Below are 26,042 nucleotides of genomic sequence, written 5' to 3'. Positions count from 1 at the left end.
TCTGAACTATGTAATATTCATTGAAATGAATAGCAATAAATAAAAAGTAATAAGTCCTTCCACTTGCATTATAATAAACACTTATTTAGCCTATGCTACGTAAATAATCTTTTTCCTTAGGAAGGTAAATGTATTTTCTTCGAACGAAGTAAATAAGAAAAAGAAACGTATTCAGTTTACAGAAAAAGACAATCCAATAATCCGGATAGGTTGCGATCTCTGATTTGGAGTTTTACTGCACGTTACCGAACAATATGATCCAGTTCCTTTCCTAGAAAGCATAAACCGATCCCAGAAACAGGAACGCCCCTACAGACCCCTAGTTGCTTTCAAGGGCACATTCAACCCTTGTAGTGTTTCATCACTGACAGAGCAATTGATGTGATGTCAGGGTGTAGAACCGATTGGTATCGCCAAAAAGCTGCCGAACACTCACACATCGCCAAAAGAAAAAAAAAAAAGGCAAAAGCCGCAAGCAAAATAAAATAAAATAAATCGAACCCATCCCCTCTCTATCACTCCTCTTGTCGTTTTTCCATTGTTGCTGTGAAACGCACCGCTTGCTGCATCCCCATCATTTTACCAACCTTCCTCCTCTCCTCCGCACCGCTGCCACCACTCAGCTAGTTTTATTATTGAAGCTGCGGCAGCAGATACAGAAACACCCGAGGGCAGGTCAGCTCGTACTAACTTCCTGTCCCGAACCAGCTTTTCAAAAGCACAAGCAGCAGCAACTCTGACGAGAAGTAGCGCTTGTGTGGGAAAAAAGGACCAGACTGGTTGCTTGCTTGCTATACATTCGAGTCAGTCAGTACTCGGGGTTGTCTAGCTCGTGGTAGGGTCGTACGTTTCCTCTCTCCCTCTTCGACTGCTGTTTGCGTGTGGCCTACGAGCCTAAGTTCGAGCGGAAAAAACGGAGGTCTGTTTTTGAAGTTCACCGCTGGTTGTTGTTCTTCAAGACGGGATTTTAACTCCACGTTTTTCTCATAGTTGCAGTAAACAAAGCCTTCGGCAGCAAATACTCAGGTGAGCACCATTAATTTAGTATCAGATGAACTAAAAATTAATGAAATATTCGAAATAATATTAATCAGTTGAATAATTTCTAATGCTAATTTACAATGAATTTGAAACTGTAATAGTTAATGGTTTAAAAAGCATTAAAACAGGGTCTATTTTGGATTTATGTTTTTAAATTCCAGCTGTATTATTAAATAATTAACTTGTTTTTTAAATTAAGAAAAGTGCTTTTCAATTTTCTTTTTCGTTAACTGTAAACTGCATATTCAATTTTAATTTTAGTTTTATTGAATAATATAAGCTTTATTACTTAAATAATTGTAGTTACGTATATCTGTCTGAGTTTAGCCAATCTGTAAAATTTGGAATGTTTAAGCAACCTATTCTAAAACACATAGTTTTGGTTGGTCTTAGTTGTCTCAGTCCGACGAGAAATCGTTGTTTGTTGTATGCATTTTATAGAAGAGGATATTAAGTGATTTTAAACAGTTGCACATTTGTTTGCATAATCTAAAGTATACATAAACTATATACTTTATCCATTTTAAAATTTTAAATAGTAGAACTTTTGAAACTTTAAGTGTGTTTTGAACAATATTCAGAGGCCGTTTGGATTATATCTTTTAAACAGTGTTATAAATGTCTTCAAATTAAAATGTTCTGCAAAGAATGCTACATTTAAAATCTTTTTTTTTTTTGTGTAAAACTAGTCTGAGATTATTTCAGAAAAAAAAAGAGGGATTGAAAGAATTAAAAAATTAATGATATAAATGGTCAGTAAAATCTTTCCCACTAAATTTTGCAATTTTATATGACATGTTTAAATTAGAGAACAAATTTTTTAATGTAAACTGCAATGGACATCAAAATTTCATTATTAGTATACAATTCAAAATCTTCCAGTTCTTAGATTTGTATTTACTTCAATAAAAGTTTCCAATAATACGGTTCTTCTGATAATTTTGTTCTGGTAAGAATAAAAATCCCAATTTTGCGGGTTTTCTGTCTTTGCCTGGAAGAGATGTCTGTAGAGAAGATCTTTTACAAAAAATGCCCTGTATTTGCATCATGGATTGTTGAAACATGACAACAAATGTTCTCATTAAGCTGAATGCTCTATTTTTATAAAACTGTGCATATACTTTTAGTTATGGAAGTAAAAGTATATGACCAGCTAATGTACATCCATCCATGTTGTAAAACATCAACATGCAAAACATAACTTTCTTCCGTGCCAGAATTTGAATTTTTCTGAAATGTACCGTTGAATGTGCGAGTAAATTCTTTTCAGCCAACAAATCGCGCAAATTTTTCTTAGTCTATGAATTATGGTAATTTGTTTCGATTCTACGTCGTACAGATGATTAGTATGCATTAAAAAAAGTTTAGTAATTTTATTTGACATTCGCTGTTAAAGGTGCTAATAGTTATTTTAAATTCTCTTAGTGTTTTTTGCATGGCGAACCCACTGTCCATTTTTCTTGTAACTTAAATTCGTGCTATATTTTAGAAATGAAGCTACTTAAAGACAGGTCTTATTCATTAATGCTAATAACTTTGCTTTATTATTTTAGTTGATTAAGTGATTACCCTAAAGCATGTGAGAGCTATTTGAGATAAATAGCTAAAGGTATTTGAGAACAATCTATCTCCGTTTGGTTTATTTAATTATGGCAAAGTACGTGAGGGTTATCTGTTTAAAGGGAAAGATGCCTTTGTGGAGGATTTTATAAGGGTCGAACTATTAGTGTTCAGCGACGTTACCGCTCGGGCCACTGATGGGCATATTTCGTAAAGAAATATATATATATACCTTTCAAAGAGAAGTTTATTGTTTTGAAAAACTAGTACTTTTCAGCAAACGAATCGAACCTTTGCTGTTGTTGTGTTTTGCATCTTTAGTTGGCCTCTGGCATACTTAAATTATATTAAAAATTTTTTCATCATGTAAACCGTAATTTATAAGTTATTGAAGATTTGAAGAGGAGTTCCATTATTGGCCGAATGGACGTGGATGATGAACATTAGTAGTTCGACTCGGATTCTAATCTCATCGAATGGACTGGTTGCATGTGATTTCTCTTGGGTTTCCTTATATGTAACGTAAATATCAACCAGTTTCTGTCAGAAATCATCTTCCATTTTGGGTAGTGTGTACTTTGCTACATTCAAACAAGCATTGAAAACTGGGTATTTTCAGTATGATTTGCGTGTCCCGATGCTCATGCTACCTAATAATCGAAAAATGATTTACTTCACTACTCTAGGATAGGTCCTGGTCCAAGAATCCGAGGAAGTTGAACCTAGTTCACCAAAGAATCTCGATGCATAGACTGAGAGCTTTAACATGATACCCACATCATACACGTAGAACTTTGGCGAAACAGAGGTCTAACCTATTCAGATTATTGTGCATGTTTACACTAATTTTTCAAAAATTGTTCTGCATGCTCCAGAACGATATCCTGGAGCATCCTTCTTCAGTCGTTCTTTTTTTTTTTTTTTTTTTTTATTCAACAATGAAAGAGAGAGATAGTAATCATTCTAAACCTCTTGGAATTCATTAAAAAGTGCATTTTGTTTGTATTTAATATAAAATTCCATACTAACATTATAAAAATAATGTTCATTAATTTGTTTAAATCATTTTAAATGTACTGAATAATAGTTTTTTTAATATGTTTATCTTTAATGCTAGTAGTTAAAGAAGTAAATGATTAATAATAGAATAAAATCGAATAATGCGTAAATTATTATTGAGTTATGATTAATTATGTGTAAGTTACCAGATTTGCGTTAAATAGCGTAAAATATGCAAAGTGCTTGTTAAATTATTTTCCTTTTTAAACATTCTATCAGTATTTTGAACCCCGCGGTGAAACCTAGTGATTGCAATCATTTTGAGATAAGGTAGTGAGCAATATTTCATTCTATCTCTGCCATTACGGAACGTGTGACATTTATCGCGCATGACACGGTTTGTTGTCTTTTGGCAAGCGAGACCAGCGTATGTTTCCTTAAGAGGTGACGCCGCTAAGAGAATCTTTTTGGGCAGCATCAACCTAAGAAGGTAATATATATTAAAAAGAAAAAAAAAAAAAAGAAAAATAAAAATAAAAAAATACATTCCAGTTTTCTTTTTCCATGAATGTTAGTTTTTATGCTTTTATGAAATTCTGCACTTTCAAATAAATTCATGGATGTTATGGTGAAAGAAATGTTTTTTAAGTAGCAAGATTTATTTTAAAATCTATAATGACTTAAAATATAATGACTAAAAATGACTAAAAAATCTATAATGACTATAATGACTAAAAAAATATTTGAATTATCTCTTTATTTCTTACGTTAAATCTTTCCTGTATTTCTACTGCTTCATTGCTCTTCTAGAATAAGTTAATCAGTGAGTTTAAATAACCAACGAGAATCTAAGTTTAAGATAAAAAGTTGTCAATCTTACTGCCATGGTAAACTCCTCTTCAACCCCCCTAAGCTTTCTTCTTCGTATTTTATATATGAAGTACTGGGTAATATATACTATCTTTTTACTCTGAAGAACATGACAGCTGTAACAGAACGAAATGCTTAGAATGAAATTTATTTGATATATATTGATACAGTAACGCCCATTTAAGATAGTCTGGACTTTAAGCATAGCATTCTTTCAACGTTTACGTTCTGTGGGAAAACCCAGAATCACGTGAAGAATCATTTGAAGGCTATAGGCATAGACGGTAATTTGAAAATTCATTTTATTGTTGTTCGTTTCATTCACTATAACCTACTTGCTTCAGACAACTAAATAGTTGGATGATATCACGGCGTTGAGATAAGAAGGAAAAGAAAAAATAAGAGTGATATTAAAAATTAAAAAAAAAGTGTTAACTAAACTGTTTGTTCCTGCTATCCTTCGTGCAGAGCAAGTTTTAGTTCAATGGCAGATTTCAGTACTTTACTCTGATAGCTTCTAAATAAGTTATCACAACTATTTTTATCCAGCATTAATTACTGCACCTTTTTGGAGAATTAATTTCAGCATATCATTTAACCGAAGTATTTTGATGGGAGTAATGTGACGACATGCTTGCGTAAAAAAAAAGACGTACGTTTACAATCTCCTTTCAAATATACAGTTAGTCAATAAAGTCTGCGTACATCAAGAAAAGTAATATCAAATTCAAATTTTAAGGTGCGAAAAGGGTAGTTTCTTAAAGTTTTATTTTTTAACTCTTTAGTTTCAATAAGGGACTTTGAAATTATTTAACTGTAATATTTTCATATCTAATAATTTATGCACACTAATTTTTAAAAGATAAGTGGTCATAAATCAAAGCCAATAAAGTTTGCGTACAACGCGAAGGAGGCGGGGGATATTTTATCTAACTATTAAACTTCAAACTTGAGAATGCAAAGAAGGTTACACTTTCAAGGTCATTGAGTTCCAAAGCAAATTTCACGTTGATTGGAAGTTGTTATTTCTACTTTCTTTGACGAAAATGACAACCAATAAAGAAATTCCTTTAGTTACGAGACAACTGATTATCAAATTGAGAGATGAAGGTAAAACTCTTTGTTATATTGGTAAAACCATTGGCAAACCATTTTCTAGTGCGCAAAGAGTTATTCAAAACTATCTTGACACTGGTAGTCTTGCTGTAAAACCAAGATGTGGGAGACCGAGAAAGCTAACGCAGAGAGAAGAAAGAAAAATTCTTTTACGAATTAAACAAAATCCTAAACTTTCTGCTGCAAGCATTGCAAAAGACTTTTTTTAACTAGCAACAAGGAATTTTCTCCTGAAACTGTACGAAAAGTGCTGCGAAAGTCCGATTATCATGAACGCAAACCCAGGTCTAAGCCATACATTTCCGAGACAAATAGAAAGAAAAGAATTGCTTTTGCCAAAACATATTTAAACTCTTCGCAGGACTTCTGGAACAATGTAATTTGGTCAGATGAAAGTAAATTTACAATATTTAAAGTTAATGGCCACCCTATTGTATGGAGAAAACCAGGAATAGAACTGAATCTGAGAAATTTAAATCCAACTGTCAAACATGGAGCTGGCGGTGTGATGTTATGGGGGTGTATGTGGTCGAAAGTATTATTGATAAAGTCGTGGATAAGTATGTTTATCTGGATATTCTGAAGAAAAATCTACGAGACAGTGCCCGAAATTTAAACCTTTCTAATACCTTTATTTTCCAACAAGACAACGACCCGAAACATACAGCTAAAATTGTGAAGGAATATCTCCTCTATCACACTCCAAGACAGTTGCGTACTCCTCCATAGTCACCAGACGTCAATCCAATCGAACATTTGTGGGCAAAATTGGAGAAACGAATTCGAAAACACAATATTACGTCGCGAAATAAGCTAATTTGTAAATTTCAGGAAGAGTGGGCGAAATTTACGTCGTATGACACTGAAAAACTAGTTCAGTCAATGCCCAGACGTCTGCAAGCTGTTTTGAAGAATAAAGGATATCCTACAAAGTATTGAAGTAATGTAAAAAAAATTTTTTTTTTTTTTTTTTTTTTTTTTTTTTTTTTGAAAGTGTACGCAGACTTATTGGAGGGAATTTCTGACTTTTTTTGACAAAATATATTTTTGAAAAAATGTAAAAAGTATTACACTGATATTATTTACTTTTTATTTAAGCTTACAATTTTAGCTAATAGAAGAAAAAAAATGCAATGATTAAAATACATTTTTCTATGCTTTAAGTGTTTTTTTAATTTAAAATTTTGTCTGTACGCAGACTTTTGTGGCTAACTGTATATTAAGGTGCGATTATGTAAAAGAATTCTGAACATTGATAGGATATCTGATTCGTACAGATAGCGTACAAGTGTATACTAGAAGAGAGTTTTCTCCATATTTATATAGTACATTAAACGTTTTTGAAAAGAAAAAGTTCACTTTTAATTTTAAAATCTGACCGTTTTGCTGCATTAATAAATGCTAAATTAACACTTCGGTACTTGATTTAATTCTGCATGTTAGCCAGTTCCTTTAGAAAGTTCCCTACTCTGTTGTAGCTCTTGCGTTCTTTAAAAGTTATTTTATTTAAATATGGCAAAAGACCGTCAGAAGTTATTTTATTTGAATATGGCAAACACTAGTGCTATTTGCCTAAGATTCCTTCGCGGAGGACTTTTCAAGGGAAAATCCCTCATATTCACGTTATAGATGGAGAAAACCAAGCATTATAGCCCGTTCGCAACGGATCTAAGTCGAACTCCGAATATTCAGCTGTCTTAACCACTTTGCCACTGGTAGGGCTGCGTGCTTTTATATGATCAATTAACCAACCGTTACTCAAGCCTTCAACCAGAGTTAGTGCTCTCATACTATTTGTGAGAGATTATTTTAATTTCTGTAGATAACATCAAAAATTATTTTTAATATATTGGGGGAAAGGGACATATATTACGTTTAAGCATTCTATGCAAGCTGTTTACTTTAAAACTTAGGAGAAAGAAAAATTTGAATAAAGAGCGAGTTATGTATTTCTCAGATAAGCTCAAGGCAATGAAGAACCAAGCGGCATGATTGTTGATAAATCGATTATGCCAAAGCATGCTAGGGTTATCCGAACGAGATAGATAAGTCTTCTCCTCCCTCCATTTCGAAATGGAAATTTTTCAGCTCAAAAATCATATAAATCAAAATTAAAATAAATAAATTTAAAAAATAATGCTTGGGTAAGTGAGTAACTGTTCCGCTCATACCACGCAATAGAAGTACAAACAGGAAATTCCTCATTTTCTTTTTCTTATTTCTGCTCTGAATAATGTAAGACAATGCCGGCTAAAGACAATATCCCATGTTTTATTTTTACACGTTTTTAAAGTTATTAACTGTTAATGTTTATTTTGCCATTAAAAATACATTATCTCATTATTTCCAGTCGCTAAAACGGCATTTTTTAAGTGTGGCAGTATGTGTCAACTTTGTATGTTTAAGTAGGTTTCTAGCTTATAATATTTACACAAAGTAATATCGAAAAATTTAAGACACAATAACACCCCGAATAAATACTAATTCAGAAGACATTTACACATGCCACAGTTTACACAATTTTGTAAATATAACGCTGATTTTTGTTGTTTGTCTTCTGAATTAGTATCGAAAAATTTGTTAATAAAAAAATTAAACTTCAAGATTTATTAAGAACTTCAGTGGCAAAACATGTAACTAAAGCTATATCTGTCACTCTAATTACATTTTAATTTAAAATAAAAACTTCGTTTTTTGTAAGTAAACTTCAGCTAACGCCATTTAGGGTATTTTATTGAACCTCGCCTTCGGTTACTAAAAGCTGAAATTATTTGATCTCACTTATTTGAAGTTGTTCGTAAATCAGTAACTTTAAATTTCTGATAAAGGAAGAAATTCTATGTTTGCATTTTAACTTCAGCCGTGTGTTTTTTTCAGTTAGAAGATAATGTTGAGAGATTGCTCTCTGTTAACTGCACAGTTCATGCTTTGCTTACTGGTAAGCATGCCGCTTAATACCTCTTCCACTACTAAACTGAAAAGCTAGAAGATTTGGATGTTAGCTTTTTTTTTTTTTTTTTTTTTTTTTCCCACCGAGACTCTAAAGAGTTAAAAATATTATGCATTGCAGGTTGAAAATTTCACTTGAAAACCTCTACGAAAGCATCCCTCCTCTTAATAGATAGCTCTGATGTGCTTTACCGTTGTCAAATAAACAAATCCCAGGAACCTTAATATTATATCTCATTTTCCTTCATTAAAAAAGAAAACTGTGCCGTATTATAGATTGACATGTAACTGCTTTATAAACTGTGGCATGTGTAAATGTAATTCCCTTCTATAATAAATAACTCTGACTATGTTAGTTTTGTTTATGAGTTATCAGGCTAGTTATAGCATATAAATCAATGTACAAATAATTCTAATAATATATTTTAACATATTACTAGGATTATACAGTCCTTTCTAGTAGCATACGAACAATACACTGAGATGTAGCAGTGAAAAAAGTCACCTGCAAAATAACGTACATTTCCGAGATATATTTATTACAATATATTGTATACTTTTAGGAGCATTTTCAGTGAACGTTATATCCAGATTCTTGTAATAATATTTTAACATCTGAGGCAAATTAAAATCTCTGCTGTTTCTCTTTTTTTTTTTACCTAAAGTAAGTGCCTTAGACACCACAACTTCAGTGCGATCCTGGTGATGTTTTTTAAATGTACATTATGTGGCAGAAAATATCCAACATCGCTTCGGAGACGTGGCTATGACTATAATAGTTATCTGGAACATCATCGAATGAGACAGAAGTGCTGGTAATAACAATGAGAGGTCATACACGTGAGACAGCAACGAATGAGTTCGAATGGGGCACAATCATGGAGTATCACAGTTGAAACGAATCGGTTCCTGAAATATCAGTTTTGTTAGATGTGCCTAAATCGACTGTTCAGTGATGTCATTATAAAATACATATGTCTAGGATGTGAAACGGCAGGAAAACAGAGATTGTAGTTTCTGTCTTGGTGACTCATTCAAGAATTCAAGTTTATTATTCACAGAATCTATTATTCCCATTTATTGTTCACATTAAGTAATCAGATTAAAGTATAATAAACTCTCTCCCCTTGTTTTTTCTTCTTTCCTTTAAATTGAGCTCTCTTTCAAAGGCGTCTGTGTCTTAGTCGCTCCGAGTATATCTGATTCAATGACGTCGCCTTCTGTGATACCCTGCGAGATAATCATGCACTGTCGGTCACGTGTAAAAATCTTCGAGTTCAGTTGAGTACGTGACACAAAATTCGACGACAGAATGTTGTTTTTATGTTCTTATCGTAATTGGCAGATATTGATTCCTTCAATGCTCCTTTAATATGAAAAAAAGAATGAAATCGGTCGGCAGGGCAATAGTACTTTTCGTATTTTACATTCGAAGATTGAGGGCATTTTCCAGTGTAGTAAAACATTCTAGACTGTGTTCTTACCGGTGCTTTTAACCGACTTTTAGGAAAGTAGAACTCAATCTTGTTTATCCATAGAAAGTTGAACGGATGTCATTTGAAATATCCAAACACTGGGATAAAACGGAAAAGCAGCAATCGCATACGAATTACAATTACACCGATAAAAAATACCACTGTTGATAAAATAAAATCGCTTTTAAATTCGTTCCGTACTTTAGTGAATTTAATGTTACAAATAATGAAAAAAAATTATACATTCACGTTTATTTACGAGGTGATGCGGCTTATACGTACACTCATTTTAAGAATAAAATTGTGTGTTACTGTAATTGTATTTTAATTTTTAGATTTAAATCAATGATCTTATAATAGTTCTGTTATTCGAAATTTTCTTAAACGTAACAAATTGTTGGCAAATGTAGTTTCTTCTTTGTTGTTCAGTATTCGAAAATCAAGTGCTGTTTCTATGCCATTTAGATCGTTTTGCATGTGAAAGTTTTGTTAATTTCCTGTAATCGATATTTTTTTGCTTTCAGCTCAATTTTAAAATATCGCTTGTCGAATTTTCCTACAATGGAAGAAACTGTGATACAAATTCTGCATAAATACAATATTTTGGTAAAAATCGCTGAAAGGAACAGTGATCAGACGAGTCGAGTTTGTGCTATTCGATATTTATTAGAGCGGAAAGAGATCGCTGTATACATGGAAAAAGTCAGCAATAAAAAAATTAGAGAAGGATTTTGTGAAATATATTTTATTTTTAATACATCCTATAATCCTTATTTAATAATTAAAAGTTGCATTTTAAAATGTTTTTCTTTTGATATGTTGATAATTTTTTGTTTATGGTAATATTAATTTGGGAATGTTTTTTAAAAAAAAGTGAAAATGGTCAACTTGCACCTGATAAGTAATTTATACTTTTTCATCTGTAAAAGACCGCCAAATTACGCTGAAATGGTTGCATTAATAATAAATGTATTCCTATCAAAAGCTATATAAGTTGTAAATAAAACACTATCACGCCCACAAATTTTGGAAGCTGAGTTAATCGAGGCTACGATATTAAAATATTACTATAATAATGTAATACTTTTAGTAGTTCTTTCCTCGGGCTGCATTCCGAGCGGGTTAAATGGGATGTCTGCTTGAGACTTTCACAGCTATCATGTGCAGCGTAAATCCAGGTGTTTTAGTTCAAAGGAAAAGCGTTCGTACTTATAAGGCAGATAATCGTAGTGTGCTTTTACTTCAGAGCGCATTTTTATGAGCTTTCATAGGTGTTCTGAGTAGTTTTTATAGTTTCAAATTTTTTGACGAATTCGTTCCAGGCTCTGTAAATCCTATTCATTGGACTACTGCCTCCTCCATCTTGCATTTCAGTTTTATGAAGTTCATAATTTTATCATGCACATTAATCCCTCTTCGCAATTCTGCATCCAACTGTAGGTCACATTAATTTCATTAGGCCCACCAAACGGCAGAGGATTTAAGTTCATTGGACGCTTCTGATACATTCAGTTCCTGATAACTGCTTTGTGCTTTCGTAGTTTCCTCACAACAGAATCAAAGATCGCAACTTTATGATGAGAACTTTTTAAGGGGTGATAGAACAGAGCAGAATCAACAGTTCTCGCAATACAGTATATGGTGGAATGTGAAATGTGAACGTGGAAACGAAGACCATGGAAGACGAGAAGTCGTTTTAAATCCTGGATTATTGAGGAAATAGTGTTTGATGTTTAGAGTTTTTCATATGAACATCCTGCAACTTCAATACATGCATCACAGCGACGGTGGATCTCGTTTACGAGATGCCGGTTGATTCCTTTGTCACTCCTGTCTCCAGAATTAGCCTCGCTGCTGTAGAAGTATTTATCTTCTCCAGCACGTATGGCAATCACTTCGCCGTCGTTATGATGCATGTATTGCAGTTCATAGTCGTCTCTTTGAGCAATTCTTAAGACAATTTCTTGTAAATATCCATGATTAAAACGACTTTTCATTCTCATGTTCTTCGTATTTATTGTGTGGTACTCTTCTGTTATTGGAACCGGATTTGTTATGTAATGTGTATATGCATGGTATCGGTGGATGGATGTATTCATATATGCGTATATATATGTACGTACTTCTGTATATTCACGCATATAAGTACATACGTACGTATGATGCACGTGTATACACACATAAATACATTTGTGAATCCAGTTCCGATAACAGAAAAGTACCTATTATGTTTTCGCTTTTACATTCACAGTACTTCAAAAATTACTGCTTTTGCCATGCTCTATCACCCCTTAAAATTGTAACCATTATTAGTTCTGTGATATCCTGTAAATAAAAGCATTAGAAGACATTCCAAGAAGGCATCTCTCAAAAGGCAAATTTCGCATATTGACTATAATCGGTAGCCAACTTGCTAATATATTTGCCTAAAAAATTGTGTTCACAATAAATAAAAAATCTGACAGTCATGTGGTGTTATGCGATTCCCAGTGAAGATTACTATGATTTCTTCAGCATTTGGCCCATGCAAATAAGGATAACATTGTTCAATAAAAATTGCTTGAGCCGATAAATATAATTACATGGCCGCTTTTTTTTTAGAATTCTTATATGAAGTAAAGATATGTTGATTTTTTATTTTCTGAATAATGTCTGGACAACTTATATGCGATATTGTATATTGAAAAGAATTTCTATTAGCTCGTGAGCATACTGCTGAGAAAACCTTAGTAACCAAGAAAATTATCCATCTTTTTGTGTTTTAGCTTTCTCTTGTTTTATCTTTCTTCGTATAGTAAGCTTGGTATCATAACATCTGATAGCTTATTCAAGTGGTTATTAAAATATTCCTTCGATTTTCAAAATTTGTAATTGGGCCGTATTAATACTATTATTCTCAGAAAACTAATGTCATCGAGTAGGAAAACGTTAAGCATTGGGATGAGAAAATTAACCGTGATATTTTCGTCCGTGTGAAAGTAGCAGTACTCCTACTGTAAATAAGTCGTTGTTAGGTAATGATCATTGCACCAGAATAAAAATAATTGGTGTGTTTCATGTAGCAACACAGAAAATGGGCAGGTGTTTGGAAATTTATTTCGAACACGTTGAACTCTATTTCTCGTGTTGAAACCAGAATATGCATGCAACAGTGCATGACAATTATTTTATTTTAATATTGTTATTGTTTGTGTTTTATTTACTTGTTTTATTGCTGTTTTGGTATTCAGCCGCGAAGCGTTCTCTTTTTGTGTCAGAAATATAAATAGAACTTTTTAAAAAAGAAATATAAAATGTACATTGCATCATTTTTATTAAAAGGTAATAATAATTTTAAGTTTTCATTTTAATCATTGAGATCTGAATGAAATGCTCGTACGTTATTAATTTTAGTTTTAAAATTGATGATATTTTCCATTAAAAATAAAAATCATGTATTATAATATATAAGGAAGTACACTACTTGACAGAAAAATACGCCATGCACTGAAGAAATGACTTATCAACACATAAAAGAATTATATCATCTATGTTATATATCAGTCTAAGCCAGATATACAAGGTAAATTGAGTCGGTAAGTCATATGACATCTATATCAGGTTGTATTCACTGATACTGTTTGGCACTGATTTTATATACCCTTGAATTATGATCTGAGGAATTATCGCTTATGCCATCTATTAGACATTCATAAAAACATCCATTCGATGCTCAGTAATACCTGAAGTGGTGAAACACACCGTTAAAAAACGCAAATATATAACTTACTGAGATTATATACTAATGTGAGCTGTATGTGGGTCTGTGCCATATCGTTTGATAAACGGCATTTGTTGTGCATATTTTACACACCAGAGTTTATCGGCTGTGGATGCTGATAACTTTCTATTTCTGCATTTTTACATTATTCACTGGCATTTACTGAATTATTTTAAAGCTTGGTTCAAGCCGAATTAAGTAATAAGAAAAGCATTTAAAGCGCGTTCTTATTCTAGAAAATATTTCCATCCTCTTCATAATTCACGTGCTGCAGTCTATTCGTCTTAAAGTAAGTGAACTGTTCTCTCATCGAAACCTCCGAAGTTAAATTTCTAAATAAGCGAGCATTTGCTGGTTTGAATTTTCAAACATTTCTTATATTTTCGAGTACGTGACCAATCTTCAAGGAGACATATGTTTTAAATTCCTTAAGTTTGCACTCCGTAAAATCTCGCCAAAGTGGCAATAAGCAGCCAATTAGGGATTTGTTTTGTTTTCCGTCATGGGGAGCAACGGTCTTCTACGTTTGTTGACCGCAGTTAAAAACCGAATCGTCGTCTACGATTACCCCTCTCTGGTTATTTTACTTTTTTAGCCTTTTTGGATAAGATGTTCTTATCTCTCTTCTTGGGGAGAACCGACCCATGCTTTACGAGCATTATCTGACGTAATACCCTTTTTGAGACCCACAGTTTTAACGTATAATCACAGGGGCTTTCCAAGAAGTAATATGGCCAGAAACCAGACGTCTGTGGTTTGCGTTAAGTGGTTCTGTCGCAGAACTTTCTCCACTCTGATTTTGGTAACAGCCATCAGTGGCTTTCAGTAACAACTTTGTTTTCTTATTTACAGACAGCTGACAAAGAAAATTTGAATTGTAACAATTTTGTGAATTTACTTGCGTTATGGAAGGCATTTGAAAACATTTTTTAACTGTTACCTGGTTATTTAAATATAAATTTCTACTTTAATTCTTGAAATCAGAAGGAAGGAAAAATCTTTTGAGTTAGATCGCTTTACATGAAAAAAAAAAAAAAAAAAATACTTAACGCAAGAGTCTGCTAATGATGAGTTTCACGAATTCTTCAAGCAGTTATAATTGTCTGTAACCCATGATTGTTTTGAAAAGAATCAGATGGATCTGTCGTTTCAATTGATTTTGTTATTGAACTACCCAGAGCAGTATGCAATTATCATATTCTCGCTTTGAAAAATCTGCCCTCTATTACCAAATTTTGCAGTTTTTTCTAACAATTTGTAGTGTTCTACCATTAAGTCGTGCCCGAACGAAAATATGAACCAGTTTTCCTTAGAAAATCCTCATAGAAGGCATCTCTTCTGTTAAGCAGCTAGCCGTCGTGTGCGTTGTCATACATAATTAACCTAACTCAAACAAAAATATTTTGGTGCCCCTTTTATAGGGCACCATTTGTATGTTATGAATTTTTCTGCTTGATGTACTATAATAACACGCTTTCGTAATGTCTTTGACAAATTATTTTTTGACGGTCTTCTGTGCTCCGACTAGCTGTCCTTGTATAGCCTGTTCCCCAAATTCAGATTTGGATTCATCTTCATTTATCATATTAATTGTTGATTTAATTTGAATACTAGCGCAACCAACATTATATATTTCTTAGTAAAAGTCGTCAAATTTTCAGACTGCTATAAACTATGGCAACCGGGCGCATAATAAAAGAATTCTTCCGTTTCTACCAGCAATGTCGCCGTTTTCATATCCCCCCTCGCATTCCAAGTTTTAAATGTTTTTATAATTAAATCATATTATTATTATTTGTTTTAAACTCATTCTTAAAATATGTGCTTGTGGAATTTTCTTGCTATGGAAGAACCTGCTGTAAAATACTATCTGCAGAAATACTATATTTTCTAGCAAAAACTCTAAAGAGAGCAGTTGTTTTGAGTGTATTTTTAAAGACATCCCCAGGAAATTTTCATTAAAACAAAAGAAAACAAAATTGTGTTTGTCAGTAGACTTATTGTATCAGTTTCGCGATGAATGCCTAATAAGAGCGGAAATATGTATGTATGTAATAAATATATATTTTTTTCAATCGCAAGATATCATTCTTTTATATTTTATCATTCGTAAAAAATTTCCTAATTGCGCCTTTGTGCTAATTCGTAAGTACCTTGCTTGTACAGTTCTTGGAATTTACATACCTTTTTATTTTTCGTTTAAATATTATATTTAAACGAAATGCTTTTATCTTTTATGAAATTTGCAGATTTTATTATATTAATGAAATGGTTACCCTTAAGATTATTGGGATTAAAGCAAAGCACACAAGAACTATCCGCCTAAAAGGAGAGACGTCATCCTGGGTGACTCTCACGTCTTCAAATAATTTTATTTTGATATATAAATCATATTTGATTAATCTGCATTATTAGTATTTAGATATTTTTGTGAGATGTTAAATTAAAGGAAATTTAATCCCAGAGTTTGGTTTAGAAAAGAAACCTCAACGCTGTTTCAAGGATAATGAATGAATCAATCAATTGTTCCCCCCCCCCACACACACACAGAGCCAAAAAAATCTATCGCAAAACTGAATTGATACGTTTAAAACAACCTGTGAATAAGAGTTACGGTCATGAGCATAAAGTCAATTTATTCAAAGAATTTTTTATGGCTTTAGAAACGTTTTACATTTGATTTTCTCTATTTGTCGCTTGACGGCGCGTTACATTACGCTGTCACATCTTCCTGTTTTTCCTTTTCTCATTAATCTTTCATGCGGCCTGGCAAACTGCCGTTCGCGTGACTTAAGATCTCTCATTTATATTTTGTAACAATGCATTGCTTATCAATAGTGTAGCAAAATGAGTCTTCTAAAAACAGTATGCATTTCTTAGTAATATTTAGATATTTTTGTTGATAAGTTTTATTAATATTTATGCCTTGAATCAAATTAAGAAAATACGTTTCAAGCGCCGTATACGTACTTTCTAATTTTTGGGGAGAGAGAGGGCCATTTTTTTTTTTTTTGTTTTTTTTTTGTTTTTTTTTTTGTTTTTGTTAATCTAAATCACGTGCAAAAAATATTCAAATTTTATCGAAAGTAGGGTAATTCGGAAATTTAATCTTGCAGGGTACGGAAAAAGAATGGGTATTTGTATATTAGCTGGTACCAGCTGATGAACCACCAATAGCTTATTTTACACTCATGCCCATAAATTAAGGATAATACAAAATCAAGCAAAGGAAGAGTTAGAAGCAAAACAAATTTGACTTACTGGTAAAGCCTATTTATTAAACAAAAGGTAAAGAGCAAAAAAAGATGCTATATGTTTGATATTATTAAAAAAATTAGCGATTCTTTTCTCCCTGGAGCAAATTACAAAAAAAAAAAAAAAAAAAAAAAAAAAAAAACATATTTACAAAAAACCAATATTACATGGTTGGTATGATTGTTTGTTACATGCATTGTACGTCTCCCAGACGATGCAATACAGTCCGTACAACGCCTAGGCGTGTTGAGTATCAAATTATCGATCTGATCTTGGGGGGGGATATTACACCACACAAAAAGCAATGCTCTCCGAAGTTCCGGTAAACATGTAGGAGGAGGTTGACGGGCTGCAACTCGTCGGCCGAGCATGTCCCACACGTGCTCTACTGGATTCAAGTCCGGTGAGAATGCTGGCCAGCCCATACGGGTGATATCCTCCGATTGAAGGCATTCGCTTACGATGTTTGCACGGTGAGGACGGACGTTGTCATCCATAAACACAAATTGTGCGCCCATGGCGCCCCGAAACAAACGTACATGTTGTTCCAGAATGACGTCCCGATAAATTTGGCTTGTCATGGTTCCAATTTTAATATGCAGGTCAGTTCTGGAACCCAGAATAATTCCACCCCAAACGAGCACTCCTGCACCACCGTAACGGTGTCGTTCAATGATGTTTTCTTGGTGGTGACGGGTACCTGGAGGTCTCCATATGAAAGTCTGGCGAGAATCAGACTGCAAGCTAAACCTGGACTCGCCGGAAAACATCACACAAGCCCACTGTTGCGGTGTCCACAATGCATGCTCTCTACTCCAGGCTAACCGCAGGCGACAGTGAGTTGCAGTAAGTGGAACACATCTGACAGGTCTACGAGCATATAGACCAATCTGTCCTAAGCGTCTGTACACGGTCTGCCTTGAAATTGTCGTACCAGTGGCTGAAGAGAGCTGACGAAACAGGTCTGAGGCTGTGCTCCGTCTGTTTCTTTTGGCAGTAACTGCCAAATACCGGTCCTCATTCGGCGTTGTAACTCTGGGGCGACCTGTGCTGTAACGTCTACTCACATTACCATCATCTTGGAATCGTTGCCAAAGCCTGGAGATGACACTCTGGGCAATTCCAAGTTCGTCTGATACTTCCAGTTGGGTACGCCCACATTCCAGACGGCCGATAATTCTACCACGTGAAAAATCATCCAAATGCGTCCTTTGTGTCATAACTATTCGGTTATTGCACTGAAATGCTTATAAAGCGCCTGCGAACAATTTTACTTCTTTGCCTGTATTCCTTATATATAACTCTCGTCATTGTGACGCACCATCGATGTCATCTGGTTACTTCCTGAAATTTGCATATGATTCTTGAAGATGTGTGTAGTGATTTTACAGGTGATATATTTATTTTAGAGTTCGATTTCCGCGTAATATTAGTTCTAGTAAATAAAGACAAATAAGTAAGTCCTTTCTGTCGAACCTGCGATCTGCGTTAGCAAAGGGGAGCTCGCATATTTCTAGAGTTTGGTTCGGTTTATTGAGATTACGGCAGAGCACACTAAGGCTAAGAGGAGGGATGCTTTCGTAGAGGACTTTCTAAGAAAAACTGGCTCGTATGCACGTTACACGTTAGGAAAACCACGAAAACGCCCATGCAGGCAGCTTGTTCGCGTGGAAACGAATCCAGGTCGGAACTACCAGTGTTCAGCGACTTTACCGCTCGGCTGCTGGTGAGCCCATCTTTCTAGAGAAATCCGAACATTTTCTAAGGTTGCCACAATGCTTGTTGGAAAGAAAGCAGAGTAATGGGTTTTATTGTTGACTGTAAATCCCATCTACCAGTTAATATCCAGGTGGCAAGGAAGAAATGCACAGATTTTAATGAAAGGAGAAAAGTCACGCCGTTATAAGACAGGTTTAATATTTTAATGTTAAATTAATGTAATTAATTTAATTAGCGTAATTAATTTAAGTAATAGCGTAGGGCAACGCTGTTCAGCGAACGGACCCAGATGCGTCCTGATGCGCAATCCCAGAGTGCTGACGATTTTCGAGCAGTACTGAGTCAAGCATTTGCGTAGTTCGTAAGTACAGCGAAACTTTACATGCAGTGATTTTTATCCGTGCTCTGTACTGATCAGCTGCGGTTTCTATTACATGCAATGATATATGGCTATGAAGCTCACCGTTAACGAACCATATGATGGCGAGACGTTAACGGTACCTCCGACGACAGCAATAGCTTGTCCGAGGCGAAGTTTTTTGACATAGGACTTGGTAAAACATGTTGTAATACGTTTCAACAAAGGATTTACATGGGTATCCAAATAAATTATGACTTTCAAGCACGCGGGTACTAACTTTTAAGATCCAAGAATTTGAATAAAGTACTTTAATTATTAAATTTCATTTAAATCTTTTTACTAAACATAGGTGTATTTTAAAAGCTGTAAAACTGTTTTTAAGTTTGTTTTAAGTGCAAATTTCGAATTTTGCTCAGTTAAAAATTTTTAAAGGTCCCTCACCATTTTTTTCTGTTACTTTCTGTTTTATATATATATGTATAGGGAGAGTTAGAAGGAATTCAAATTTCGGCCCATCGCAATCTGTAGCGAGAGATGAAACATTCAGATTTCATCTTATCTTTAGTTACTTGAATTTAAGAACATGCACCTGAAACTTACATAAAACTCAGCGTATTTATCTGGTTACAGAATATGTCTCTCGTCAGAGAATAATTGTTCTTTTTCAGTTATATATGTATTTTTACTCTTCTCACCCATTATCGTGTGATATAAAAATTTTTTTCTTTGTTGTCTGTGCCATAAAAATGTGTAGTTTCACTGTGATTTAAGCCATTTGTAAGAAAGGAAGCATTAAAAAAAGAATCTGAGAAGGTTTTTTTTTTTTTTTTTTTTTTTTCTTTAATGACGCAAGTGACGGTGATGTATAATTTGGGGTAATATTATTCTTTTATATAAAAGACTATTTTTGTATAATGGAAAGAAATATTTACTTACCAAAATTTTATTTATAGAATTTGTAAGAATTTTTTTTCACTGTTCTAATTCGAAGGATAGTTAAATATCTAAGAAGTGCGTATTTTACTTGACGTTTGAAGTCTTTTCATATATATAGTCTCGTTTATTGCTTTCCTATGAAAACCCTATGAATCTAGAACTGAAATAGTTTTAAAACTTAGAATATCTAAAACTTATATTTAGAACTCAAAGAAATTTTATCCAATGTAAAGTGACCAGATGTCCCGGACTGTGCGCCATTTATTTCAGCGCAATATCCCGCTTCAGGATATACCCTAGAAAATATCCCGTATTCTCTAAATATTCTCGGGATTTTGTAAATACAGTCGACATGAATTTTAGTGTGGCTGTTTTTGTGGGATCAGCAATATAATCAATAATACAGTGATTTCTAAATATATCCTTTTGGAGAAATGGCGAGGTGGTCAAAAAGATTGCTTTTTGAAAGAATTTTAGGTTTTCAAACTCCAGCGAAGTTTCCGTTCTTGGAAATTAAACTAAATCATGTAAACAATCTGAAATGGATAACATATAAAACTACAGTAGAATGTAAACGTGTGAAAGAAAACTCAGTTTTTGAAAGATTATATTGATAAAAGGTTATTGTCTAATAACAAATTATTCAGAGAAATATTGAATTTAAATATGAAATACCCCCTCCCCCAAAATGAAACGATTGTCCGAGTATAAAATTGAAATTGAACGAAAGGGAACGAGATTTTTCTTGTAATAAAAGCAATTTCTTTTTTAATCTGCAACATTAAGTTTGGCTTACTAAGAATTAATTGCATGAACGCAGCTTTTATTTCCACAATATATACGCTGAAACTTATCATAGAGGTTACTACTAAAAATGCATAGTTCTTCTAAGAATATAATTAAACAGTGGTAATAAAATCCCCATTAGTTATGTTCTGCAACGCGAGCTTCTTCGTAGAAGACAAAAGTCGTGTGAAATTATGGGATTGGCGAGGGCAGTTTTACTGTAACATGTCAACAACTGAGAAGAAACTCTATAAAAGTTACTAATGTTTGAAGTAATAAAATTATGCTTCAGAATAACTCCTTTCGAAATTGCTTTATTTAGCTTTGTTTCGGAAAACTCTGATCATTTCAATCTAAAGCAGATTAAGGTTACTGTTATAATCAATTCTGATTTTTAAGCTTTATGTGATTTTAACTTTTGTTGGCTGTTTACCCAATATAAAATTTAAAAAAAAAAAAAAAAAGTTATAATATTAGTTTAAGTATTACTTCCCTTTACTTTATGCGTTGCCTGTACTTGCTGTGCTCAGCTCTAAAAGAATCGGCCATATTCAAACTCGTATACTGACAGGTTTTTGAAATAATTTTCTTTTGCGTATATTAATTAAATCATATATTAATAATTATGGTAATGGAATTCAGCGAAAAACATACCATGATAATTAATTTCATGAATTCATCATTTTAAAGGGGAGTCCACTAATGACCGAAGGAATGAATCGCCAACTACTGGTAATATGATTTGAGTTCGAAAATTGGTGATTGCGTTCGCTGCTTGGGTATTTTTTCGTGATTTTTCTTATATGAATTCTAAATACGAAAAAAGTTACTTTCCAGAATACGCAGAAATTCTCCCGCAAAGGTATACCTTCATGTGCATTGCTGTATTCAGTTAAACAAATTCACTTAAACAGAAAAGGTAAATAACCTTATAAGCCATTTTCATCTCATTTCCGCATGCCTTTGTGGTGTAACTCGAAGCACGCTCGACGCGTATTCTAATTTTCTAATTTTCGATTTCCTAATTCGAAAAATTCTAAAAAGACGAGTGGCGCCCGAACTAAAAGGTGGTGTACGATAATTCGTCACCACCAGAATTTGGCGATTGGGAGCCCTAATCGCCCTTTAAGAGGTGGGAGTATATAAAGTATTTTCTCCCTCTCTTCCGCACGCCTTCGTGGTGTAACTGGAAGTCAGCTGGACACGAATTCGGGAGATCCGGAGTTCGAATCGCGGCGAGAGCACTGTACATTTTTCGCCTTCCTATAACTCTAAGTAATGTAAGTAAAGAACAGAAATAGAATTACATTTTATGTTTATCTGTTTAATTGAGTGTACGATAAAATAGTACATTAGTTAATTTTATCCGCGAAGGACTTTCCTCAACCTGACCTTTAAAAAACATTGAAGGGGTTATGTTACTTTCTTCTGTGCTAAATTGGTTAGTCTTTTGGTTAAAAGCAACATATCGAGAGACTTGCGTATATTCAAGATTTCTGATCTTACACATTAAGAAAAGATTTTAGTTAAACTGTTTTTTTTTTACTTTTTTTTTTTAGCTTAGGTTGTGTCAAAGCTGAAAAGTCAGGTATTAATGCACGGCCCACCAGCGGCAGAGCAGTAAAGTCGCTGAACACTGGTAGTTCGGTCCGAGGTTCGAAACCCGCGAACGGGCTGGCTGCATGGGTGTTTTCGTGGTTTTCTCCATGTGTAGCGTGTATACGAGCCAGTTTCCCTTAGAAAGTCCTCCACGAAGGCATTCCCCCCCATAGGCAGATGGCTCTCGAGGCTTTGCCGTATTTAAATAACCTAACTTAACCTATTAATGTACGCCACTTTAAGGAAAGCAAAGGAACTAATATTTTTGTACTACATTAATAAATTACGATATTGATTGAATGATTCAGTTCTAAAAATCACAACAGCATTTGTAATACTTGCTCTGTAGATCAGTATCACAGATATATCCAGAGAAAGAATTTCGCTTCTGAACCTCTGACGTCAGAAAGGTTCATCAGAGCATTGCTAAGACCGTCAGACTATGGGTTACGTCGGAAAGCATCAGAGCACTGCTTTTAAATCTTAAGTACGATCTTAATACGAGGCTTCACGGGATTTGAATATTTTCCTCTTTTCCAAAAACAGTTTTTCAACTTGTTCAGATTTTCGAAATCAATCTTTTTTTTTTCGCCACTCTGTCTATTGATTATGAAAATGTTTACATGTATAATTACAGAAATAATTGAAAGTTTAAGTATATTTGAGATTTTCATAGTTATGTACGTTTTGCGCAGAATTAGAGTACAGAAAACATGTAGATTGCAAGTCTTGCCCCCCCCCCAAAAAAAAGATTAACTTTCAAACTTTACTAAAATACTGTTATACTCTTTAGTGCTCCTTGCGGGTTTTCACTACACTCTTGGCAGCTGTCGTCAGATTCAAAATGCAATTTAAAATACTTAGTCTGTAGAAAAGAAATTAAAAAGGTCCTAGGACCATTTGTGATTTCCAGGGCCTAAATATAAAGTAGCCTAAGACGTTAACACAAGTTTCTGCAAGAGAACTGCGGCTGATAAAATTCTCGCTGATGTAGTAAATTATAACGTCACCACGAGCTATTTAACTCCGCGTCGTCGTGGGGCCTACCAGCGTCCGAGCGGTATAGTTGCTGAACATGGGTAGTTTGACCCGGGCTGGAATCCAGCCGAACAGGCATGGGCGTTTTCGTGGTTTTTTCCATGTTTAACTTGGATACGAACTGGTTTCTTTTAGAAAGTCCTCCACGAAGGCAATCTTTCCCTCAGGCAGATAATTCTCGCGTGCTTTGCCATAATCAAATAAAACCAAATCAACATTAAGGTAAAAACTAAAAACTAAAAAAAAAAAAAAAGGTTAATAAGGTAAAATTAAGGTAAAATAAGAGTTTTCCTAGTTTTCTTCATCTGTAACATATACATACAAGTTGTTTTAAATGTAATCCACGAAGACATTCCTTCCCTTAGGCAGAAAGACCTCGAGTGCTTTGCTATAATCAAAATAATTCAGTCCCTATGTATATAGTTTTCTTATACGCCTTTTCTGGATACGGATGAGCCGGGAGCAAGAGAAAAGAAATGAGAATAAAAAAATTCTAAAATTATTTAGGCATATAAAACTTTTCAAATTCGTCCTCTATTTTCGACGCGTATTGTTTTTGAAATTGCGATTGTTTTACGTTATTATTAATAACTCTCCCCCCCGCAAATGGAAGGATTCAGAGTTTTGCAAACAGTCGTATGTAATATAGTATAATACTGTTTCGAAATTTCATTAATTTTCTGCACTAGTTGTTGAACAGCAATTTTCATTATCCCCTCCCATGTTTTTATAGCTCTACAGTGACCTTAATTTTTAAAATTAGAAATTCCGGAGCTCTGTGGATAGCGATCAAATCTATGGATGGTCTACGGGTCAATGAAACAAAATAAATAAATATTTATAAATAGTAAAAATTAAATAAAATGTAAAAAGTAAAATGAAAACAGTAAGCAATGAATTAAAATTAGTGTTAAAACAAATGAAAGTTGATTAAATCTATGGCAATGAGATCCCATACTTAGCCTAAAGAAAAACAAATACTTTGAACAATATTCTTCGTGGTCAGATGAAACTGCTAGTTTTACATACATAAATTACTTTGTAATTTTAACACACATAAAACTTTTTGACTGGCGTAGTACAACTCATAAATGTTTTACTGAGGAGATTGCATTTCAGCATCGGATGTTTCTTTCTCAGGTGTTTCAGCTTTTCTGAAGGTCTCAGATGGTGAAGGGAAATTGAGACGAGTAGTATCAGCATCACTAATCGCTAAAAGAAATGTTGTATGACTAACCGGATTTCTGCTGATATTTAGATCGACTCATATAAAAGTCTGCAATAAGGATTGGATGAAAAATAATGGCAACATATCTGTATTTCTGAACATATTTTATTACCATAGGTACAAATTCTTGCAGTCCCTCAGTAAATTTCTTGGCAAGGCAATCACCTACCAGATTGCTGGAAGGCATCATACATCAGCTTCTATTGATATTCCAATGCGACAGTCCTAAACCACGGATAACCTCCTTCCTGCTATAGAGGATCCCTCACGATGGTTCTTTCGTTGTGACAAACAGATCATAATCACATGAACTCGTATCTCATATACTGTCAGTATGGCGGGGTTTCAGCACCTCCCATTGCCGTCATAGCAAGTACAGGTGGACGACATCAGAGTTTCAGAGTTTGTCTTATATGTCCACTGCATTAAATGTGTATTTTATGCAGGCAGGAGATTCGCAACAGCACTCGAATAAAGACACCACGCATTATCATACAGGATGGTGCGATTCGTCACTAACAGGTATCGTCGCTGACCGCAGATAACGTCTCAAGTGACAAATCTCCTCATTACCTATAACAATACCTAGTGTCAGAAGACGAGCAGAGGTACTGGAATTTTCGCCGTACTTACATGATGCGAGTCCATGCAATTATCATCTAACACCAAAATTAAAGAACTATTCCAAGCCATACTTAACAAGATTACAGTCGATTCATTACGGTAGTCCTAGTAATTTGGCAAAAGGTGGTAGAAATGACAGGCGATTATATTGAGGGATTAAGTGCTTGTACCTATGGTAATAACATCGTTTCCAAATTATCACAATGTTGCCACTATGTTTCCAAGCCTTGTAATTTGGGATTCTTATGCGTTTCTGTTAGAATTACGAATTACATCAAAAACTGAGAAGTACTGGTGGGCTTCTGCTGAATTTAAACACGATGTTACTAATGGCCAAAAACGGCTAGTATACTTCTAAATTCTAACTATTCTTTAAACATCATTTTCAAATCAATAAGATTTCTTCATACTGATATTATTCGTAAGAAGTATTCGTGTATAATAAGTGATATTATTCGTATACTATTCGTAAGAAGACAACCCTGGTGTGTATTGCCTGAAATATAATCAAATCCGATCTGATCTGATCCAATAATCATCCATTGTTTTGTTGTCTTATGAAAGGGTGCCTACCTATATGGAAATTCGCATAGCTTGGAAATCATCAGTAGCTAAGCTACCCTTTTTTTGATGTGTATGCGTCATGCTTTTGAAATATTTATTCGCGTTGTTGAAAAATTTTAAATATATTTGCGTATAAAATCAGTTTTATTTGTGCGTTTTCTT

At 33.9% G+C, this 26,042-nt stretch overlaps 1 protein-coding gene across 1 annotated transcript in view; it reads left to right on the top strand.

Moving 5' to 3' along the window:
• The first annotated feature begins 625 nt into the window (after positions 1-625).
• Positions 626-26,042, top strand: part of LOC118201933 (MICAL-like protein 2) — a 105,792-nt gene continuing 80,375 nt past the window's right edge. Inside the window, exon 1 of the mRNA XM_085815914.1 lies at positions 626-1,026. The gene's annotated coding sequence lies outside the window, so the exon portion shown is untranslated. The remainder of the gene's footprint in view (positions 1,027-26,042) is intronic.

The sequence above is a fragment of the Stegodyphus dumicola genome, chromosome 4 (assembly GCF_044657685.1).
Source record: "Stegodyphus dumicola isolate Sdum_Otavi_A_Nest chromosome 4, ASM4465768v1".
Classification (NCBI taxonomy): Eukaryota; Metazoa; Arthropoda; class Arachnida; order Araneae; family Eresidae; genus Stegodyphus; species Stegodyphus dumicola.
Note: the sequence above shows the minus strand (reverse complement) of the source record. Positions and strands in the feature narration are given on the sequence as shown.